This window comes from Anoplophora glabripennis, unplaced genomic scaffold, assembly GCF_000390285.2.
Source record: "Anoplophora glabripennis isolate ALB-LARVAE unplaced genomic scaffold, Agla_2.0 scaffold164, whole genome shotgun sequence".
In the NCBI taxonomy this organism is placed as follows: Eukaryota; Metazoa; Arthropoda; class Insecta; order Coleoptera; family Cerambycidae; genus Anoplophora; species Anoplophora glabripennis.
This window is the reverse complement of record NW_019416480.1, coordinates 289,920-311,452: the sequence shown is the minus strand read 5'-3', so window position 1 is coordinate 311,452 and position 21,533 is coordinate 289,920. Positions and strand designations below refer to the sequence as shown.

Here is a 21,533-nt window from a genome sequence, read left to right as displayed (position 1 = left end):
AATATAAAAAAATAAAAATATAACTTAAAATATTAAATTTTAAAGTAAATGTTTATACATGCATATAAAAAACAACTTTTGTTATCATTCTAGACACATTACTATATTTCTGGTTTAATAATAATTTGTACTGATTTTTCGCTCTCTCTAATTGCGGTAAAAATTATAGACTATACTTTAAAAAGTTATAACATTAAAATGCAGTGAAACTTTGTTTATTGAGGACGTGATGATGAATACTCTACCGAGGTACAAAGAAATGCAAACTTAAGTGAATATAAACTGAACCCATTAAAGTGTTTAGCATAATGCATATATTTTATAAGACTTCTGCGTCAGTTTCGTCCAAAGGGGCAAGGGTATCCGTTATGCTTTTATAGCCACCTCGGGAGAATTGTAAAGGAAAACATTTAGCACAGTTGCTAGACGTGACGGAAGTACACTGAAATGTATTCTTGCGTCACATAAATCAAGCTATAAAAAATTCTGGTAATGGTTTGTAGCATAACTGCAAATCATGATCGAATGAGACTAGTGATTGTACCAATATATTTTTACCCAGGGATGTTCTACGATGGTTTCATAATATATATATTTTTTAATATTTCAAGAACTAGTAACAATACTATAATACCTACATTTAGTAGTTACAAAATTGTTAAACTAATTCGACATTTGAGTTATAGGCCAGTCATTATAGCTTTTTTCGGGAAAAAAATACTACTAGAAGTTTCTCTGCGGAATATTGTTCAGAAACGTGTTATAAACAAAATATCAAAAAATCAACTCGAGACTAGTTGGGAAACTTTGTTAAAACAATGGTCAAAATTATGGAAAAGTGGTTTTTTGACTCGCGTAAAAAAACGGTTATTCATAGAGAAAAAAGGTTTATACAAAAAAGGTAGGTATTAAATAAATCTGTAAAATAAGACAAGTCCGATTAAATTCCGATAATTTGTTTATGCGCAAGAGCTCAAAAATGGTCGAAATTGTCCGCTTTTTTCAATTGCTAATAATTAATGCAATTTTCATCGCAGACACTTGTAATTCAGGATTTTTGAAGCTTTTTGCACCCTTAATAAGTGGTAAAAATTTCAGCCCAAAAACTTCATTAGCTTGGCGTTGGCGGAATTTGTTATCTAAGAAGATGCTATTTTCAATTCATTTTTCCCAAGCTCACAGGCGTTGTAGGGTTTCGATCATTAGTTGTTTTTGTACCTAAATAGTTGTATTGACATATGCATTTACTGATAATTTAATTTTTCAAATTTAATTTGTTTAAAAATGACTGAAAAAATGTTAATATTTATTACATCGTTAAGCGCGCATGCTAAGCCTCGCCTTCCCCACTCGTTCGCTAGACCAAGTAATAGAACGCATCGCCGCTATCTTCTTTTTCGAAATTAAATAGTTGAATTCACCTTAATGTTAATGTAGGACATGAAAATATAGCTCTTAATGTATACTCTCTCCAAATTTCGGCTCTTAATATTAATAATTAAGGTCACTGCGATTAAATAAATAAAAAAAATTATCTCAGCTTCTAATCAACTTACAACAACGATTTTTTTTTAAATTCGAAGAAAACTAAAGTATAGAGGTTACTATTTTATTTTATAATAATTACCTATCTTAACAATTTAATAAATATTAACATTTTTTCAGTCATTTTTAAACAAATTAAATTTGAAAAACTAAATTCTCAGTAAATGCATATGTCAATACAACTATTTAGGTACAAAAACAACTAATGATCGAAACCCTACAACGCCTGTGAGCTTGGGAAAAATGAATTGAAAATAGCATCTTCTTAGATAACAAATTCCGCCAACGCCAAACCAATGAAGCTTTCGAGCTGAAATTTTTACCACTTATTAAGGGTGTAAAAAGCCTCAAAAATCCTGAATTACAAGTGTCTGCGATGAAAATTGCATTAATTATTAGCAATTGAAAAAAACGGCAATTTTCGACCATTTTTGAGCTCTTGTGCATAAACAAATTATCGGAATTTAATCGGACTTTTTTCATTTTATAGGCTTATTTAATACCTACCTTTTTTGTATAAACTTTTTTTCGCTATGAATAATAGCTTTTTTACGTGAGTCAAAAAACCACTTTTCCATAACTTTGACCACTGTTAAAACAAAGTTTCCCAACTAGCCTCGAGTTGATTTTTTGATATTTTATTTACAACAGGTTTCCGAACAATATTCCGCAGAGAAACTTCTAATAGTATTTTTTTCCCGAAACAGGCTCTTTCATGTCTATAATGACTGGGCTATTACCATTGCTTAAGTTTTCTGATATTATTATTTTTTCAACTTTTCGTGCCACATCACTATTAAACTATGTTTACATGTTTCTTTATGTCTGATTTATGTTTATTTGTTAATATTTTTGTATATTATTTCGTTGTAATCGCCTATGAGCAAAAATCGTTTTGAAAAAATGCAGTATTTGCTATAAAATAGTAATAAAGTGTAGTCATTATTAAATTAGTCCAAAATTTATAAATTTATAAAAATACACTACAATTTAATTACACTAAATTTATTTGGATAGTATCTACAAAAAAAATTGTTTTCATAACCGGTACGTTCCAAACCAAGACCTATATAAACTTTATTTACTTATTTTACCTGAACATTATCTTATTTTGTGTACTTTTTCATGGGCATCCTTTATCGGTAGATTTTGAAGACAACCTTTTTTCCAAAAAAAAAAAAACAAAAATAAAATTAATATAGACAGATAGATATTAGGAGCTGCCTTGACGTTATTTTTTTTAAGCAAAATGAAATCATTGTTAACAAAATCTTATTTAATGTTTCCAGAACATCGCGTCGGCCTTACGAGGAGAAGTCAATAGTTAGTGCCCTGCGGGGCCTCGGATAACTGTCGATAATAAAGCAAACAAGAGAAACTCCAACAGCGAATACACGGTAAGTCTTAGTTTATGAAACCACCACAATATGCTTACAAACAACAGTTGTATATCCCCCTATTTTCGACCCCAGATTCTTATGGCTATACTCTAAAAACTATATGCACATTTTTAATACAATAATATTTTAATTATGTTCGAAAGTGTACCGATATCAATTTTGTGCTGTTTTTATGCATTTACCTTTCTATATAAAATCTGTACAGTATTGTTTCAAAATATGTACATTAAAATTTACATTATAATTTTTAAAAATTGCAGTGCAATATTTAACATTCCCCCGTATAGGTGAAACAGCTGTTGTAAGAGATAAAAAAAGTTGATGTTGAAAAATAGCTTTTCAGGTTTCAGCCCAGCATGTTTGTGAAAATCTGCCATAATCCGTAAAACCCAGTAAGTCTTGGAAATTCAGAAAAATCTTATTTCATTCACCAGTAAAAAAGTTCAATGTTTTATAAGCTTACTTTGATTTTTAGCTCGATTTTAGATTCTTTTGCTAGTAATGCTGCATGAAATATGAGAGAATTTTATTAAGAAATGTTTCAAACTGAAAAATTGGGCGTCTGCAATTTTATTGGCCAACTCACTATTGTACTATTGTATTAAATGTAGGTACTTTTAAAAAAAAATCTAGGTTTTTATGTACTCGTGCATTTTTTTTCAATACCATTTTAAATACAGGGCGATTTATAAATTGTGGCCAAAAATGAAACTTTGTATTCTTTGGTGTCTTGTTAAGATAGGTAATTATCATAAAATAAAATAGTAACCTCTATACTTTAGTTTTCTTCGAATTTAAAACAAAATCGTTGTTATAAGTTGATTAGAAGCTGAGATAATTTTTTTTTTTATTTAATCGCAGTGACCTTAATTATTAATATTAAGAGCCGAAATTTGGAGAGAGTATACATTAAGAGCTATATTTTCATGTCTTACATTAAGATTAAGGTGAATTCAACTATTTAATTGCGAAAAAGAAGATAGCGGCGATGCGTTCTATTACCTGGTCTAGTGAACGAGTATGGAGAGCGAGGCGGAGCATGCGCGCTTAACAATTTAATAAATATTAACATTTTTTCAATCATTTTTAAACAAATTAAATTTGAAAAATTAAATTGTCAGTAAATGCATATGTCAATACAACTATTTAGGTACAAAAACAACTAATGATCGAAACCCTACAACGCCTATGAGTTTGGGAAAAATGAATTGAAAATAGCATCTTCTTAGATAACAAATTCCGCCAACGCCAAGCTAATGAAACTTTTGGGCTGAAATTTTTACTACTTATTAAGGGTGCAAAAAGCCTCAAATATCCTGAATTACAAGTGTCTGCGATGAAAATTGCATTAATTATTAGCAATTGAAGAAAGCGGACAATTTCGACCATTTTTGAGCTCTTGCGCATAAACAAATTATTGGAATTTAATCGGACTTGTCTTATTTTACAGATTTATTTAATACCTACCTTTTTTCTATAAACCTTTTTTCTCTATGAATAACAGTTTTTTTACGCGCGTCAAAAAAACCACTTTTCCATAATTTTGACCATTGTTTTAACAAAGTTTCCCAACTAGTCTCGAGTTGATTTTTTGATATTTTGTTTATAACACGTTTCTGAACAATATTCCGCAGAGAAACTTCTAATAGTATTTTTTTCCCGAAAAAAAGCTATAATGACTGGCATAAAGGTATTTTTGAACATTTACTCAAATAAAGTCTGTAAAATGATAACTAATGTTATTAGTTTCTTTATTCGTATAAATAACCGAATGATTAGTGTTTGTCATGTCATTTAAAAGTAGAAGTGTTTTCAGTTGGTTTTTTAAGTTTTACTCGAAAATCGGCTTTTTACGAAAAACATAAGAGAGTAGTAATGTGTAGAAAATTGAAAGACGAATCCGAAAATATTATGGTTGGTGCCGTAAAGCAGTGGCGTACTATTTTATTTAGAAAAATATGTCACTGGAGCATGTAAATTTTAGGAAAAGCTCTCAGATTTTAGACAATGTTTACCTAAATACATGTGCCCAATTTCAAATTATTTCACTTACTAGTTTTTAAATTATTAAAAAAAAAATAAATATATTTTTTAAAGTTTAACACCCTGTATCTTTTTAATGAAGCGTAGATAAAAACTTTATAGGAAAGATTCCCGTTAAAAAATAGGAGGTTTCATTTTTGGTCACCATTTGTGAATCACCCGGTATAACTGCAATTAAACTTCATATTTGTACTACATTACAGTTAACATTTTTTTAATGTAAAGTTCAGTAATAAAAAAATATATATTTGTATCTATTTCAATGTATTAGCCATTTTTCATTAGTATTAGGTGTTTCTTGGGAACTTAAATATTGGTATGAACGAAGAATACAGGGTGGTCCGAATTTTATGCAGGAAACTTCGAGGACAGATAGATCTCTTTAAAATAATAGGAGTTTGCCTTATAAACATAGGTCTGGAACGGCCCCGTTTTAGAGATACAGGGTGTTGAAGTTGTTAAAAAAATATTATTTTTTGTTTATATCTCAGGAATCTATTAACCGATCTTAATAAAATTTGGTACAAATAATATACGATAGTAGGCCTTGCATTCCCTAAAATATGAGCTCTAAAGGTTTAGCCAGTGGTGTACAACTGAACAGGGGTCACCCCCTTTTTATAAAAAAACCTACGCCACTGTATTTTTTTACGTTATTGTAATGGATTTATATTCTAATACACTAAATACGTAAAAATGGTGACTTGAATTTTTTCCCTAAGGTTCACCATTTTCAAGTTATTGATACAAATACAATCCCCTTGTGGCAGACACTTCAGATCATAATATTACAAAAATATTTATGTTTATGCTTAAAAGTAAGTGCAATTTATAAGCACATCAACAAAATTCTTTCCATATCACTTGTGAGGTAGTGTTCCTGGTGTTTTAGTTTTCCCTGGACGTATTATCTTTACAAATAAGAACAATTTAAATCAAAATAATAATAAAAATACATTTACCAAGCAACAACAACTAAACAAGAAACAAAATTAACGTTACGTATTTACAGCAATTGTTTAAAATGCGAACCACCCATATCGATACATTTCTGACATCTATTAATGGAACTAATTCAAGCTAATATCATGGTGGTTTTCTATTCGCTGCAGTAGTTGTGGTCTAGTATCTATTGGAGTAGAGTAGACTTTTCAGGTAGGTCACCCCAAACATAGAGGTCCAGGTAGTTTAGATCTGGCGATCTGGCTGGCCAAGACACTGGACCCTCTGCACCATTATGGTTGACATTGGCATTTGGTCTTCTACCTATCCATCATATCATATAATTTTCGTTAAGCCATTCTTGTATTATTCTCCTAAAATGCGCAGGAGCACCATCCATTTGTATCAACCTATTTTGTCGTATATTTAATGGAACATCCTCTAATAATTCAAATAGATGGTTTTCTAGAAAGTTTAGAAATGACATCGAATTTCATGAGGATTTTCTTGTGATCAAATATCCAGATTGTGAAAATTCAGTACCCCTCACCTTGTGAACGTAGCCTCATCGGTCCAAAGTATTTCTAGTAAGAATTCAAACAACCACTGATAAAAATTCAGGCGTCTCTCTGCATCTCCCGGAAGTAAATTTTGCACAGGTTGTAAATGGTACGGATTTCTGTCATCCTTACGTAGAACTTTTCAAATTTTCGATTTACTCATCCCAAGTTGCCGAGACGTTCTTCGTGTACCTACTTAGCCGAGGATCGTCCTTAAATGCTTTCAAAATTTAATTTTTGTGCCTTTCATTACTTTGTCGTGATTTTCCAAATATTATTTTAATCCAAAAAGATGAAAGCGATGAGTGTAAAGAATTTTGTTGATGTGCTTACAAATTGCACTTACTTTTAAGCATAAACATAAATATTCTTGTAATATTATGGTTAGAAGTGTCTGCCACAAGGGGATTGTATTGGTATGAATAACTTGAGAACGGTGAACTTTAGGGAAAAAATTCAAGTTACCTTTTTTACGTATTATATGCATTAGAATATAAATTCGTTACAATAGCTTGTAAAAAATACAGTGGCGTAGTTTTTTTATAAAAAAGGGGGTGACCCTGACCAGTTGTACACCACTGGTTGAACCTTTAGAGCTCGTATTTTAGGGAATACAAGGCCTACTATCATACATTATCTGTACTAAATTTGATTGAAATCGGTCGATGGATTCCGGAGATATAAACAAAAAATATTTTTTTTTTAACAACTTCAACACCCTGTATCTCTAAAACGAGACCGTTCCAGATCTATGTTTATAAGGCAAACACCTATTATTTTAAAAAGATCTATCTGCCCTCGAAGTTTCCTGCATAAAATTCGGACCACCCTGTATAGCTCATTAAAGAAAATAAAATATTTAAAACTTTTTTTGTTATAATACTGTTTTATAAAATTTACCTGTTCCGAAAGGTTGAATCATGTGTTGTCAACTTTAGTTTAGTTTAGTTATTTTTGTTTCGGGTTTAGAATGATTATAGACGGTATGAAATAGACTTTGTCAAGAAATGTTTTCTCTTAAAATTATGAATTTTCTTCTTTGAACAAAAAATTTTAACTCTTCGGATGATTAAACACAAAAGCAAATATTTAAGAAATAAAGAATTAAACTACTTTAATTGTTTTCCTATACACACCCAGAAGCAGATAGAAATTGTACAAGGAATTTTTCAATATAGTAACGCTACATGCAGACCTCCCTTAAAGCCGTAACATAAAATCTTTTACTTATACACATCTTGATAAATTCTATTTAAAATTCCGACGCTCATCCTGGCTTTTTGCTACGTTTTTTGCGAAAAACCCAAGTTTTTACGCGAAATCTTTTCCTAACATTTCAACAGGATTCTAAAAAAACAAAAAAAGAACAGTATTGCTTGTTAATTATTCCACGCCATCCAGAGAGACTTTTATTTAACAAACTTCCTTTCCCGGAGAGCTATGCTTCCTGTTTCTCCTTTCGCTAATGAACAGCCCAGTCCTCCCTTTGCATAAAAACATCATTGTTCCGATGGCTAATAAATTCGGAACAAGTATAAGTGGACAATGTTCTCCCTTTTGTTTCGCGAACCTAACGAGCGCGGCTCCGCCCTTCCTGTGCGGGCTGGTCTCATTTTTCGCAGAATTAATTCATTTTGGCAATGAAGGATAAAATAAATAAAAAACCTTTTCCTTTTAGCTATTTAACAATTTTACAAAACGATAAAAAAGACGAACATATTGAGAATTTCTGGAATCGAGAGGGAATGACACGTTACTTGAATTAAAGAATCTCACCCATTTACAAAAGCACAGTTATACAGGTTCGGAAAGTCCCCATGGACCTTGAGATGACCTTGAGTGACCTCGAGGATGCATGCAAAGTAAAAATAAACGCCGGATTCGGATTCAGCGACCTCAAAAACATGTTTATGAATTTTTTCAGATTTTTGGAAGGTTTTTTGGCCGTTTGACCTTCAAATGACCTTGAACTTGACGTGATGGATCTTAACCTACCCGCTCATCGTAATCAGCGACCCCAAAATCCCTAGGATACCATCTTCGATTCCCGTGCACAAGCCTAGACAAAATGTTGACCTATGTTATTATAGCTTGGAAAATCCGCCTACAAGCCAGCTATTTGATCTATTATTAATTTCCTCACAACATTATAACACTTATTTAAGTATCTTGGAATTCCTAAGTCCTTTCGAATGTATTTCGCGCGTTATTAGAAATATCGATTTCTTCCTTCGCCATGGGCTGAACCGACGCAGTTAGTCGATACCAGATGTCTAATTTCATGAGGCCTTCTCCGATGGACGGCTTTGCAAATTTATTACTCCTGGTGACAAAAGGCACTAGTCTCTCAACGTCTTTATAGCGACGCTAAACCTACTTGAAAACTCTTAACTTTTCAATAATTAATGTTGACTGAAATATGTTACTGTCTGAGTCTGAATGCCAATTTGAATTAACTTATATTACCCTTATCTATTTAGAACTACCGCGCGTATTTTAAATTATGGATAAGGTCGTTTCAGTACCAAGACCAGAATTACTGACAGTTACCAGCCCAGCAGGCTCACTTCGAGTTATGAAATATTGAAAATAATTCGTAGTTCTGCAGAGCTCCGAAATAATAAAAAGACGGTACATAATCAGATAAGCTCCCAGTCCTAGGGTACATAAACTATTCTAATTTAGTGCTGAAAGCGCGGTAAGAACTGAGACAAAACGAAAAAGACACGAACAACAACGGAACGAATTCAGAACACATAAGCGCGCGCCTCGGAATTTAATAGCTGAGGGAAGTTCGCTGCAATAAAACAAAAGTTTGGGGCATCTGAACAAGATATTCTACTTTTCTCCAACGTTTTATGTCGTCCTTAAATATAATTTTTAAATTCAACTGTTTCTGATATTTTCATAAGTACTTGGCAAATTTTATTCAAACATATTAATATATTGGGAAACTTTTATAGAATTTGCAGCAGTACAAAGTATAAACTATATCTCAGACTAGTATTATGTAAAAACAATCGAGTTAAAACTCTGGTATAGGCTTTCATGGCCTGACTTGACTTTCAACAAACCTATAATGACTTGATTTAAAAGCACATTACATCAAGTGGTCAATTCAAGCGGTTATATTGAAATTACATGAAAAATCAAGCAGTTTTTCATGATCACTGCCTGTACTAGTAGTCAAATTTTTAGAAAAGATTTGTATTTACAAAAAAAAACCCTGAATTTTAGTTATAACATACAAAAGTTAAATAGTTAAATTATTTATTGCCCATAAATTATAAAATATATTTAATATATTAACCACAAACCAAATATATATGTATGACTTTTCTCTTTACTAAATTAAACACGACTTCAGTGTGTGCCAAATATTTGACAAATGAAAACTGATTCGTCTAGAATGCTAACATGTGTGAAAATTTGCCGCAGTACGCATATTTGTCAAATATAAACAGATGCTGTATTTTGTGGATGGTGCATATCGATTCATTCGAAACCATGTCTTCATTTGCTAAATGTTCCCCAAAGCTGTACAAATGGCATGCCATTTGGCCTATTCCAGTAAATGTTATCCGGTATGTGTTGATTCATTCAAGGGGCGATAAACAATAACACGTCAAATAAAACTATTTGCACGATAAATACAACGTTTAGGAATATTTGAGTATTTATTCACATCTAAACATCGTGTGCATACTGCAACTTGGCGTTATAAATTTTGGTCAAATAATTTGCAAATGTTTGATACAATTGAATTATGCTGCCAATTACAAACTTATAATATAATACACTTCCTTAGACTTAGCTAGAAGTCTCCGACCTGATCTTGTTGTTCTCGGACTAAGCTCTGTGGAGGCGGACTCGTCATTAAAACACCTACTGACACATTTATGTTTGAAGAATGTTTGGGGAATGACAATTTGGAGCCCGCTTAAAATACGTACAAAAAAATTGCAAGAAGTTTTAACGGAATAGTTCTAGAAAACTACCTTTCAACAGGAACTGAAAAGAGTGCTGACTAAAAAACCTCCAATTCAACTAGTTTTGGACAAACATCTTTACCTTTTCAAACAGTTATTTTTAAAATTAATTTACACGACAACTTAATGTAAAGTTAAAATTGGCAAAGAAATGTATACATTGGGGATTTAAAATTGATGCACGGTGTGGTTCTAACTTGTCATTCGATATTTTATATATTTTATTTAAAAAATATAGCTGTACTTTTACAATTTTCTAGTAGTTTAGGGGATGACTGTCATTTATTCATCCCTAACTTTTTTTATTTGGATCCCATCTCTGATTTTTGTTAAAAATAGCAGGAAAATTTACATTAGCGAACAAGTTGATATGCTACTTGTGCTGGGTTTCTGCGAAGGAAACTGTACAAGAAGTGTGGAAGAATTGTTGAAATAAAATAATTTTATTGCAAACTGACAAGTTTGAAAGATAAATTCATTGCCTACTACTGACTTTCTGATTATTTTCTAATGAACACTGTTAAAATTTTGTCAGTTAATACGGATTTTCTTGAAACGCAAAATGTTTTTTAAAATTTAATAAGAGTAAACAAATTTAAAATTAAATTCTGCTGTGAATTAAGATTACTATTTTCAATTCGGTCAATGCAAAAAAAGTTCTGAGCAATTTTAGGGGCGAGTCATCCCCAATAAACACCTTGTAGTGCTTCAATTAACTTTAAATGATAGTCAAAGAAGACCAGTAATAAACCTAAATCATGTACCAAATTTGGTTCTTCTACGGTAAAGTGTTGCAGATATATTAATTTTTTCGAAATTAGAGCTAATAATTCCTTAGGGGTGCAACTTTGTATATAGGTAAGTTTGGTTAATTTACAATATTTTGGACACCCCCACATGCACCTGCCCTGAGTCGGTTCTTATGCGGTACACAATGTATTTATTTGTGGTATTTTCAGTTCCTCTTTCTTATTTTCTTTAATTTTTCTGCCATATTGAAAAATAAATAACCCTCTGCGCGAAAATGATCAGTGAAAGGCTACATTTTATAAATTTAGTTTTGATTAACCAGAAATGTCAAATTTCTACTTGTTTTTAAATGTTTATTTTCTTAATGGTTGTTTCTTCTTTAATAGACCAAAGGCCAACATTTTTTCAAAAAAAAAAGAAAATTATTATAGATGTTTTCAAAATTGGAGATGAAATAGTTACATTACCCCCCTAGTAGTAAATTAGTGTTAAGATTTAGACTAGGCGGTATCTGTTTTAGTTTGGGTGAATCGTATATATACGGAGATTTTTGGCTTTTTGGCTTTCAAATATCACTAGAAATGAAAATTTTTCTATGCGCATAAAAAAAACGTGGGCTTAACTTTTGGAGGAAAATGTCATATTTTTCTTCCTATTTAATTATGTATCTTTTCAAGAGTTGATTTTAAGCGAAAATGGAAGAGGAAAAAAATGTTTGCAATTAAATTTTTTACAAAACATGTCTAGTTACAAATCGAATGAATCATGATTATTATGATAAAAATCGAAAAAATCGCAAAAATGGGGTTAAAAAACAATACTTTTTAGGGATTTTGGGGCATTTAAATTGGGTATAGGACCTTTATACTTGGCTCAAAAAAACTTCATGTTATGTAGAATTATCACACCAAATTTCATCAAAATCGGTTCGATAGATTTTGCATAATAATTTTGCAATCCAGATTTTGAAAGAAAATTTGCAAATTTTCAAAATTTTGCACAGCAAAAACCAAGGCCCTTAGATACTTGAAAATTTAGTCACAGGGCTCTCAAGCTTTCAATCGCTTTTTGAAAAATCCGAATCCGTCAATTAGGAGAGCTCTGGCGCTTGTTTAAACATTGGTTGAATTTTTGTACTTATAAACAATTAGAACTTTGTGAATATTCGATCAAATCAAATTTTTTAAAGGAAGTTTTAAAAATTCTTGGAAAGACGCTTCTTAAAAAAAAACAGAACGATTGATCAATTAGTTACGTAGTTATAGCCGTAATTTACACTAAATGTACTGGGACATCCGGGCTAATTTTTCGAAAAATACCTTTGGTATTCCGAGTACTTACCAGGTCTAAGATTACAATACTTTTCTTCATTGGCAATCTACATTAAAACCTGTTTAAAGTTATTTATGCAAGCGAGAAATTCAATAAAATCGTACGGGTGGTGGTGGTGGTCGGGGAAGCAGAGAGCGCGGCCGCTTCGGCCTGGTCGAAATTGAATCGGCTATAACTACGTAACTAATTGATCAATCGTTCTGTTTTTTTTTTTAAAGAAAATTAATTAGGAAGAAAAATATGAAATTTTTCCAATTTTTTTAACATATTGTGCCGCCAAAAGTTAAGCCCACGTTTTTTTTATGCGCATAGAAAAATTTTCATTTCTTGTGATATTTGAAAGCCAAAAAGCCAAAAATCTCCGTGGATATACGATTCATCCAAATATGGCTTTTTGAAACAGATACCGTCTGGACTAATTATACGTCCTACAATATATTCGAAGGACTTAAAATGCTGTCTGTATTCCCCTATAAAGGAATATCTCTATATCTCCATTATTATTTATTAAAAATAAATATTGAAAATATTCTCCTATTTTTTAATGTACTATCCATCCGGAGAATATCGAGAGACAATTTAGAATCACACTATATATCAGTTTTAGATCCTCAAGTATATTTTTATTTTTTTTATTCACTTTTAACAAAACAAAGATTTGATTTTGTTTGAAAAGGCAAAGGTGTTTATTCCGCAACTAGCTGTATTATACTACCATTTACGTAAGATGTGGAATTTAGATAATATTGTGTAAATTAGTGACTAGATACCGTAGTTTAAGTTTAAAACATTAATATCTTGAAGGACTTTTAAGAAATTGTCGTTGTTATTTATAAAAGTATGTCCATATTTGCAAATACCCTTATTTTTGATATGCTAACCATTCTAAAAATATTGCGAAATATTTATAACCATCCTGTATAATAATAAAAAACTTTTTTCTCTAAAAATTTTCTGAGTGTTTTGAGCAATAATATTAGATTTGGGCATTTCTCAATCTCTGAAATCAAGTTAAGATTATACCAAATAACGTTAAATAGTGGGGTAAAATTAAATCATAACTTTTTATAAATTTATTTATTTATTTATTTATTTATTTATTTATTTATTTATTTAAATACACATCCAACAGGCGATGCCTAATAATAGGATATGTTAAGTCTAGTAATAAAATATAAAAAAGTTAAAAGAGAGAAAAATTAACTATGAAAAAAAAATAGAGAAAAAAAATAGTACAAACTTACAAATAACACAGATATAAAGAACACAATAAAAGGCAAACAAACTATACCTCAAGTGATTTTATTGCACTTTGTAAGCAAAAAACATAAATCTTTTGGAATTTGTTTTGACGCCTCAATTATATGAAAATAAGAGAGGAAGTAAATTAAGAAATAAATTAATAAAAACATTTCATAACAATCAAATTTTCAACGCAATGCATATAATAATTCTCGAAATCTGTTTCCACGCATTTAAATTGATTTAAATCTAGAGTGCTTTATCAATTTGAATTATTTCAAGCCATGCACTTAGAACGGCTATTTTCGACGAGGCCTTCGAAAAATCAGCAGAAAAGAAATCAACAATTTCGTACACAGACTTTTCTCCAGGCGCGCCGCCGCCCATGGTGTGCCAAAGCTAGGAAACCCGAGCGCCAAGAATGATGTCCCTAGCTGACCCCCGCGCTATAATTATGCCGCGCCAGCCTGAAATATACCCACTACAACACACTCTCCATCACTGAATAGTCTGAGCGTTTCAGCCTGTTTCAGCGTTCAACCTCGAGTTTCAGGCACTCCATTCGGCTGTCGAGTGCTGCCACCGGGACCACAGTGAAGGATTATCGAAACGGAGATAGTTCGGTTCGTTAGACGTCGCGAGGCGTTAGTTGTTCGGGCTGCCGCTTTTTAACGAGTTTATTTAGAGATACGCCAGAAATAAAATTATCCGTTTCTGTAGTTTCTGTTCCAGTAAACGTGAATAGAAATACCGCTGCGTTTAGAAAAATACAGCGTGTCCGTAAATTGGCGCGTTAATTGAATAGAACGTCGAGTAATTTCTTTGAGGAAAACGTTCGAAAATGTGGAATCTATACAGGGTGTTTCTGAAATAAGTACGATCCTTGAAAAGTGTGATAGAGGGTACGAAAATAAGCAACCTTTATTGAGCACCCTTTTCAAGAACTTATTTCCGAAACACCTTGTATTTAATTGCAAATTTTTATTGTACTGATTTCATATTATATACAGGGTGTTTCTAAAATAGGGTTCCAAACTTCTGCTGCGTTTATAACTCATTAAAATAAGCCAAAAAGTTCCTATTAACATGTGCCCTAAAACGCACCCTTAGGAAGTTATATGCCCTTAAAAGGGCTCAAACAAAACTTAAATTTTCCACTCACCACTTTTACTAATTAAACACTGCAAAGTTCAACTGACACTTTATCAATAACTTAAATTGTTAAGCGTTGTGGCATCGTCAGTCTTTTATTTGCCATGGTAAACAGATTTTTGTAATTTTTGGCCTAATAACTTAAAGAGCAGAGTAATTTTCAAACTCAATTTACTCGAAAACCATTGGAAATATCGATTTGGACAAAGATAATATTTTTTACGTAAAATTGTTAAGATTTTATAAAACTGTAGAGAAAATTGTAAAAAAATTGAAATAAAAAAAATTACGGGCCGAAAACCCCCTTCACCAACCTAAATGGGACGCATATGATTTGCATGTCGAAAAACGGAGTAGCCCATGTTATTTAACGTAAAAAGTTATGTAAGACCCATACATTTTTTTTTATTTATTTGCGACCGTTTTGTCAATAATAGAAAAAAAAAACAGTTTTGTTTGAGCCCTTTTAAGGGCATATAACTTCCTAAGGGTGCGTTTTAGGGCACATGTTAATAGGGACTTTTTGGATTATTTTAATGTGTTATAAACGCAGCAGAAGTTTGGACCCTATTTTAGAAACACCCTGTACACAGTGCGTTCATGATGAAAGGAGCAAATTCGTTTTTAGAGATGTTTTACAAAAAGTGTTCAGAATTTACCGTACAATTCAAAAATTGCATAATATGCAGGGTGTTTAATTAAAAAAATCAATCATGACAGCGTATGTTCTTCTTGAAACACCCTGTATATAACTTTGTTATGTCAAAAAATCCGCAGCTAAAAATACTAATCGACGAGTCCGAACGTTTTTCCACAAAATAATTATCTGAATTTTAAACGAATTTGTTCCTTTCATCGTGAACGCACTGTAGAATAATCCAGGCAAAAACTATGACGCCATCGACAATAATTTTTATACATTTTTTCAAAAAGCAATATTAGAAAGCTTTTCAACGAAATTTTTCCCTCGGAATGTATTTAACTAGTCGTGTTTTAAAATTAGGACATCTCTCTTGGTTATTAAACATTTTTCACTTATTTTTTTTGAGACGCACGATTTGAATTATGTACATTATCTATATCTATATAGGGTGGAACACCAGTAACGCCTCGGTCGCTAGTCACCAAACGGCAAATGTTACAGAAACCTGTTTAGGTGGGTATGTGTAGGTTGATTAGGGCTACATTTTAAAAATATTTTGAAATATACAGGGTGTCCAGGAAAAGCGTACCGTATCAAAGTTATGTATTTTTAAATGGAACACCCTGTATTTTACTGCATTTTTTAAAGCACCGTAAAAAAATTGGTTATTAAAGGTTCTTCATACCTAGGACTTACAGTTTGTGAGTTATTTCAATTTTAGTGAAAATGCAGACATAGCGTACAAATTTAATATTAGCAATAAAAAAAATAATTTTAAGGAAGCAGCTTTGGAGGGTGTATTTTAGATCCTTGAAGTTATAAATTGTTATATTTGTCGTCACTTAGTATTATACAGGGTGTTCAAAAAACTGCTGAATACTTCTCTCAACTTTAAACATCAATAACTTGGTTTTTTTAAATGGGATACCCAGTATATTTTTACTTTGGGAGTTAGGAAATTTAAAACTCTTTCAAACTGTGCATAGGTATATTTCAAAATATTTTTAAAATGTAGCTGTAATCAACCTACACATACCCACCTAAACAGGTTTCTGTAACATTTGCCGTTTGGTCCCTAACGACAGAGGCGTTACTGGTGGCCCACCCTGTATACTAGGTGTTTCAAATATGTGAATTCAAAAAGTTTAGGTGTGATAGAAACTGAAAAATTAAATGATTTCTTTTTGTGGACAGTATCCAGATGCCTATCGTCTTTTGTTAAAATTGTACCAAGGTAACCTAATCTAAACCTGAGTGTTTTTATGCAAGGAATAGAAGTGATTTTAGGGCAATAATTTACGTTTACAAAAATGGTGCGTTTTCAGCAATTTTACTGCAATTATAATGGAAGACACACACTGTAAAAATCTCAAAAAAGCTGTGTCATTAAAAAATAGTAACAACAACGGTGTATTCAGCATCCTCAAAAACTTACCTATAGCAAATATCAACGTAATACATCGTTTTTTAGAAAAGATATGGGTATAGTTTAATTTTAAAAAAATAATTTTTGACGTACTGTTTCTCAAAAAGATTACTTATTTCAAGGGCGACGCTGGGGTATCCAAGTAAGACATTTTAAAGAAGAATTTAAGTACAAACAATAAACAAATTTTATTTTTTTTCTCGAAAAGTGAGCAAGATAGAAAAAAATGGAAAAGTAATAGGTATCAAACTTATAAAAAAAGCAATGGCGTGCTCAAATTTTTCTTTAAAATTTTTAGTTAGTTTAGCATATTAAATCGAATTACTAAAAACGGGCCAAAGTTTTGTCAGTAGTAGTTTTTGAGATATTCGAAAAAAATGTTTTTTATTAACTTTAACACCCTGTATCTCGAAAACGAAGCTTTAAAAGATACAAGTTCATACGAATTTTTCTTTTTATTGTTACCAGTTCTATCGCCTTAAATTTTCCCGGTTAAAATCTGAGAGACCCCGTATATTTCATTATGTTGAAAAGATTAAAATTACAGTTAAAATTATATCATAGTAATCAGCAATAGTAAATTTCATGACAACGTTTTTAAGTTTGAAAATTCCATTTGTACATGTACCTACCTACAAATATATGAAGAAAAAGTTATATTAAGAAAAAGTATGTCCATTCTGCATACTATTAATGTAGTAAAATAAGTTTACAAGTATCAGGAAAAATATTTTTTGGGTTAGGCTATGCTCTTATTCTAGAAATAAGCAAATAAAGAAAGTAAATAATACTATAAAGTGAAATTTTTATAAAGTTCTAAAAATATCGCATGATTTTCGGATGAAGGTTGATTCACACTATACGAAATTCCAACTTCCAATAACAGACAACTGCTGCCATAGTATGAAATGAACTTTGCAAGCAGATTCATTGTGAACCACACATTATCTTTTGTTTATCATCATCTCGTTGGCTACAACTTGTTCCAAATTTAACAGTGACATGGTAAATATGATGATGACCTTGCTCAAATATATCTATAGTTATACGACGTCGTTAGCATTACTACTCTTTTTCAAACTGTCACGAAAAAGATGTGTGAATACTTGTGTATACCAATGACAGATGTATTCAGTCAAGAGTCAAGTTAATCTATTCTACTTGTCTATGAGTCTATGAATAGTGTTTGTTCACTCAGTATCTATATATTCCGAGGAAATGTTCTCCCACGCGACTGGGAAATAAAAATAGAAAAAAAATTAGGGTTTACTCGAAAATAAATTTTAATTTTTATTCTACGAACTCACATCTAAAAATATACCAACAAAAATGATATGTATGGTCCGCAGGTTGTTCAACCAAGACATTTAAAAATATGTTTATGGCAATGCGTAGTTATCATTCTCACTACTTAGTAGATGATGCAACTACCAGCTTACGAAGAACTGCTAGTGAATTGGGCATTCCACAAAAAGGAGTAATAAAGACCCTACACGAGCAAGGCTTATATCCGTACCATCATGTACAACACCTACAATCGGAAGATTATGCTAAGCATATCGAGTTTTGTTGGTGGATCAATAATAATCATTTTGTAACCCGCATACTTTTTACAGATGAAGCAACATTTACCCTAACGGCATAACTAATACTCGGAATTCTTTGTATGGTCAGACGAAAATCCTCACGCAACACTGGAAAGTAATTTTTAGCATAGGTTTTCGGTAAACGAAATTATTATTAAATTGGACAATATTTTGGTTTTTTCTTATTATTTTGACTATTCCTAAAGTGTGGTACGATTCTCTCGATTCGCCCTGTATTTATTAGACAAAAGTAAAAGTTAGGAGACATAAATATTGATCAATGGTGATTTTAGAAAATAAAATTAAGCTGGTAATGTTTGCTGAAAGATAAAATAATAGTATAGCAATTTATTCCTCAAAAATACACAAAACAACACAAAAGTGTTGAAGAGAAAATTAAGAAAACATTTGCTCCATGTTAAAAAATAAACTTAAATTTTAAAAAATAAAAAATTATAAATTTTTAATACTCACAGTGCGGTAGTAAATTTTGCCTCCAGAATTTTTTTAAGTGTCTCGTGATTTATTTGTATCCTTTTGTTCATCAAATTCAATCAAAAAATTATTAGTTCGTTGATATTTATTTTTAGAGGTCGCTTGAAAACATTTTATGTACACTACTTTTAAAGTTAAAATAATTATGAGTGACCTTTAGAAATTAAAATATCGATTTGAAATTTTCAGAATCGAGATTTTTTCAACCTAGAAATGATAGAATAACGAGAGAAAAATAAAAAAAACAATTTTTGACAATTTTGGAAATTTTTAAAAATCTTGAGCGACCTCTAAAAAAATTTTTTTTGAGGGCTCTTAAAACATGATAAACTAATATATTTTCACAAGAGACACGAAAAAAAATATTCGTTTTTTTTTGGGCCACCCTAGTGTATAGTGTTTCTAGAGGGTACACACGTATTTATTACATATGTACCTAAATTACACAGGGTAGTTTTGTTGCTTTCAAAATAAGTCATTTTCAAATAAAAGATATAAAAAAAGAACAAATCAAAGTAAAGACTAATAGACTTAGATTTAGACTTAGATCCGCACGACATAATTACAAAGACATTATTATTATTATTTTCTTAGGTGTTAGACCAGGTAAGGAAACCTTCTTTTTTTAAATTTGGGGTAGCTGGACGAAAAAATTACTTCTGGATTATTTCTACCCTTGTAAAACCACCCCCTATCCTCCTAAAAATGAATTTTTTGAAAAATTTTTTTTTGCATTTTTTTTTATTTGAAATGTTTTAGACAATAGTTCTCAATAAAAATAAGTTGTCAAAATTATTTTAAACCTTCAAAATTAATTTAACCCCCTCAACCTCCAAAAAAAAATCAATATTTTTATTTTTTATTTTTTCATACTTTTTATATAATTATGGATTTTCTATATTGATTAAAGGATTAATTATTTTGCAAAATTATTATTAATATATTTATTTATAATTAGTATAAAAATATATAAAATATTTCTGTAGATACTGATAGTAGAAATTTTTTTTACTATTCATCATAAATTTGAACTTCAATTTGGGGGTTGACATTTGATGAGACGCCTCTTGTATTATCATTCCCAAGACTTTCCAACAATAAAATCAGGCCCAGTAATTTTCATGATTTCTCGATGATTTTTCACCTTTATTTCTTGGTTTATATCTTCACACCAGTGATTTCCTACTGGGGAACAATACAATATTTGTAATTTTTTCTGTTCTGTGTCTTCCATATTGCTAACAAAATTCGGTATCTTAACGTACTCAATCGAAACTTAACATGCAACTAAAACCCGACTACCCGACTGACTGACAACACACGTAAGCATGCGGCATCGGTTTCCCATGCGGTGACGTCACAACCGCCGGTTCAGCGTATAATCAGCGCACCAGTTTATGATTTTTTTTTTGGATGACTTGTAGGCGATACAAAATTCTAATTTTTTGCAGAGAACCTTAAAATTGCAATATCTTGCCGTTAAACAAATAAAAAGATTTGCTGAATGCCCATTGGCATATTTTAAAGAAGTCTAAAATTTGGACGAAAGTCAATGAAAAATTTTCTTTATACTATTTCTTTATTAAATAAATTTGACATACAGGGAAATTCGTGCAACAAAATGTGGTCATAGATTCTTAAGACAAATTTAGAGGACCCGTATTTTTGCTTTTTGCCAACTGGCCCCCTCTTTCGGAGTTACAGCCCCCTGAAATCTGCCCCTAAGAAGTTTTTTTTATATCTCAATACCATGTTGTACGAGAATCACTAACACAGCGATTTTATAACTTGTGAAATTTCACGGTGCTACGCTTTTTGGCGAGAAACCCCCTTAAGACACTTTTTCGTAGCCCCCCTTGTCTTTGGAACCAGAAAAATTTGGTCGCAAATTTGATTTTTTTTTTAAATTATTAGTTTAAAGCCATTGAATTTAGAAATTTTTTTGTCTCTTGATATTTGTTTCGTAAAACGCAATGTTTTTGAGGAAAAGGGCGAATCACGATATGCATTCGATCACATTTTGACATTTTTCTCGAAAACATTGGGTTTTACGAAAAAAAGTTTCTAAATTTAATAGCTTTCTAGTGGACTGATAATTTTTAAGTTATTTAAATATGCGACCAAATTTTTTTGTCGCCAAAGACAAGGGGGCCAACGAAAAATTGTCTTCCCCGCCAAAAAACGTAGCACCATCAGATTCCACATGTCATAAAACCCCTGTGTACCAAATTTAGTGATTCTCGTACAACAGGATTCTGAGATATAAAAAAAAAGACTATTCTTAGGGGCGGACTTCAGGGGGATGTAACTCCGAAAGAGGGGGCTACTTGGCAAACATAAAAAATACGGGTCCCCTAAATTTGTCATAAGAATCTGTGACCAAATTTTGTTGTATAAATTTCGGGACATCCTGTATAAAAAATCTAAA

General features: G+C 31.3%; 1 protein-coding gene across 1 annotated transcript in view; it reads left to right on the top strand.

Moving 5' to 3' along the window:
- The window catches only part of LOC108905818 (RING finger protein nhl-1), a 99,014-nt gene that overhangs the window by 27,780 nt on the left and 49,701 nt on the right, over window positions 1-21,533 (top strand). The window contains exon 2 of the mRNA XM_018708845.1: window positions 2,835-2,942. The gene's annotated coding sequence lies outside the window, so the exon portion shown is untranslated. The remainder of the gene's footprint in view (window positions 1-2,834; window positions 2,943-21,533) is intronic.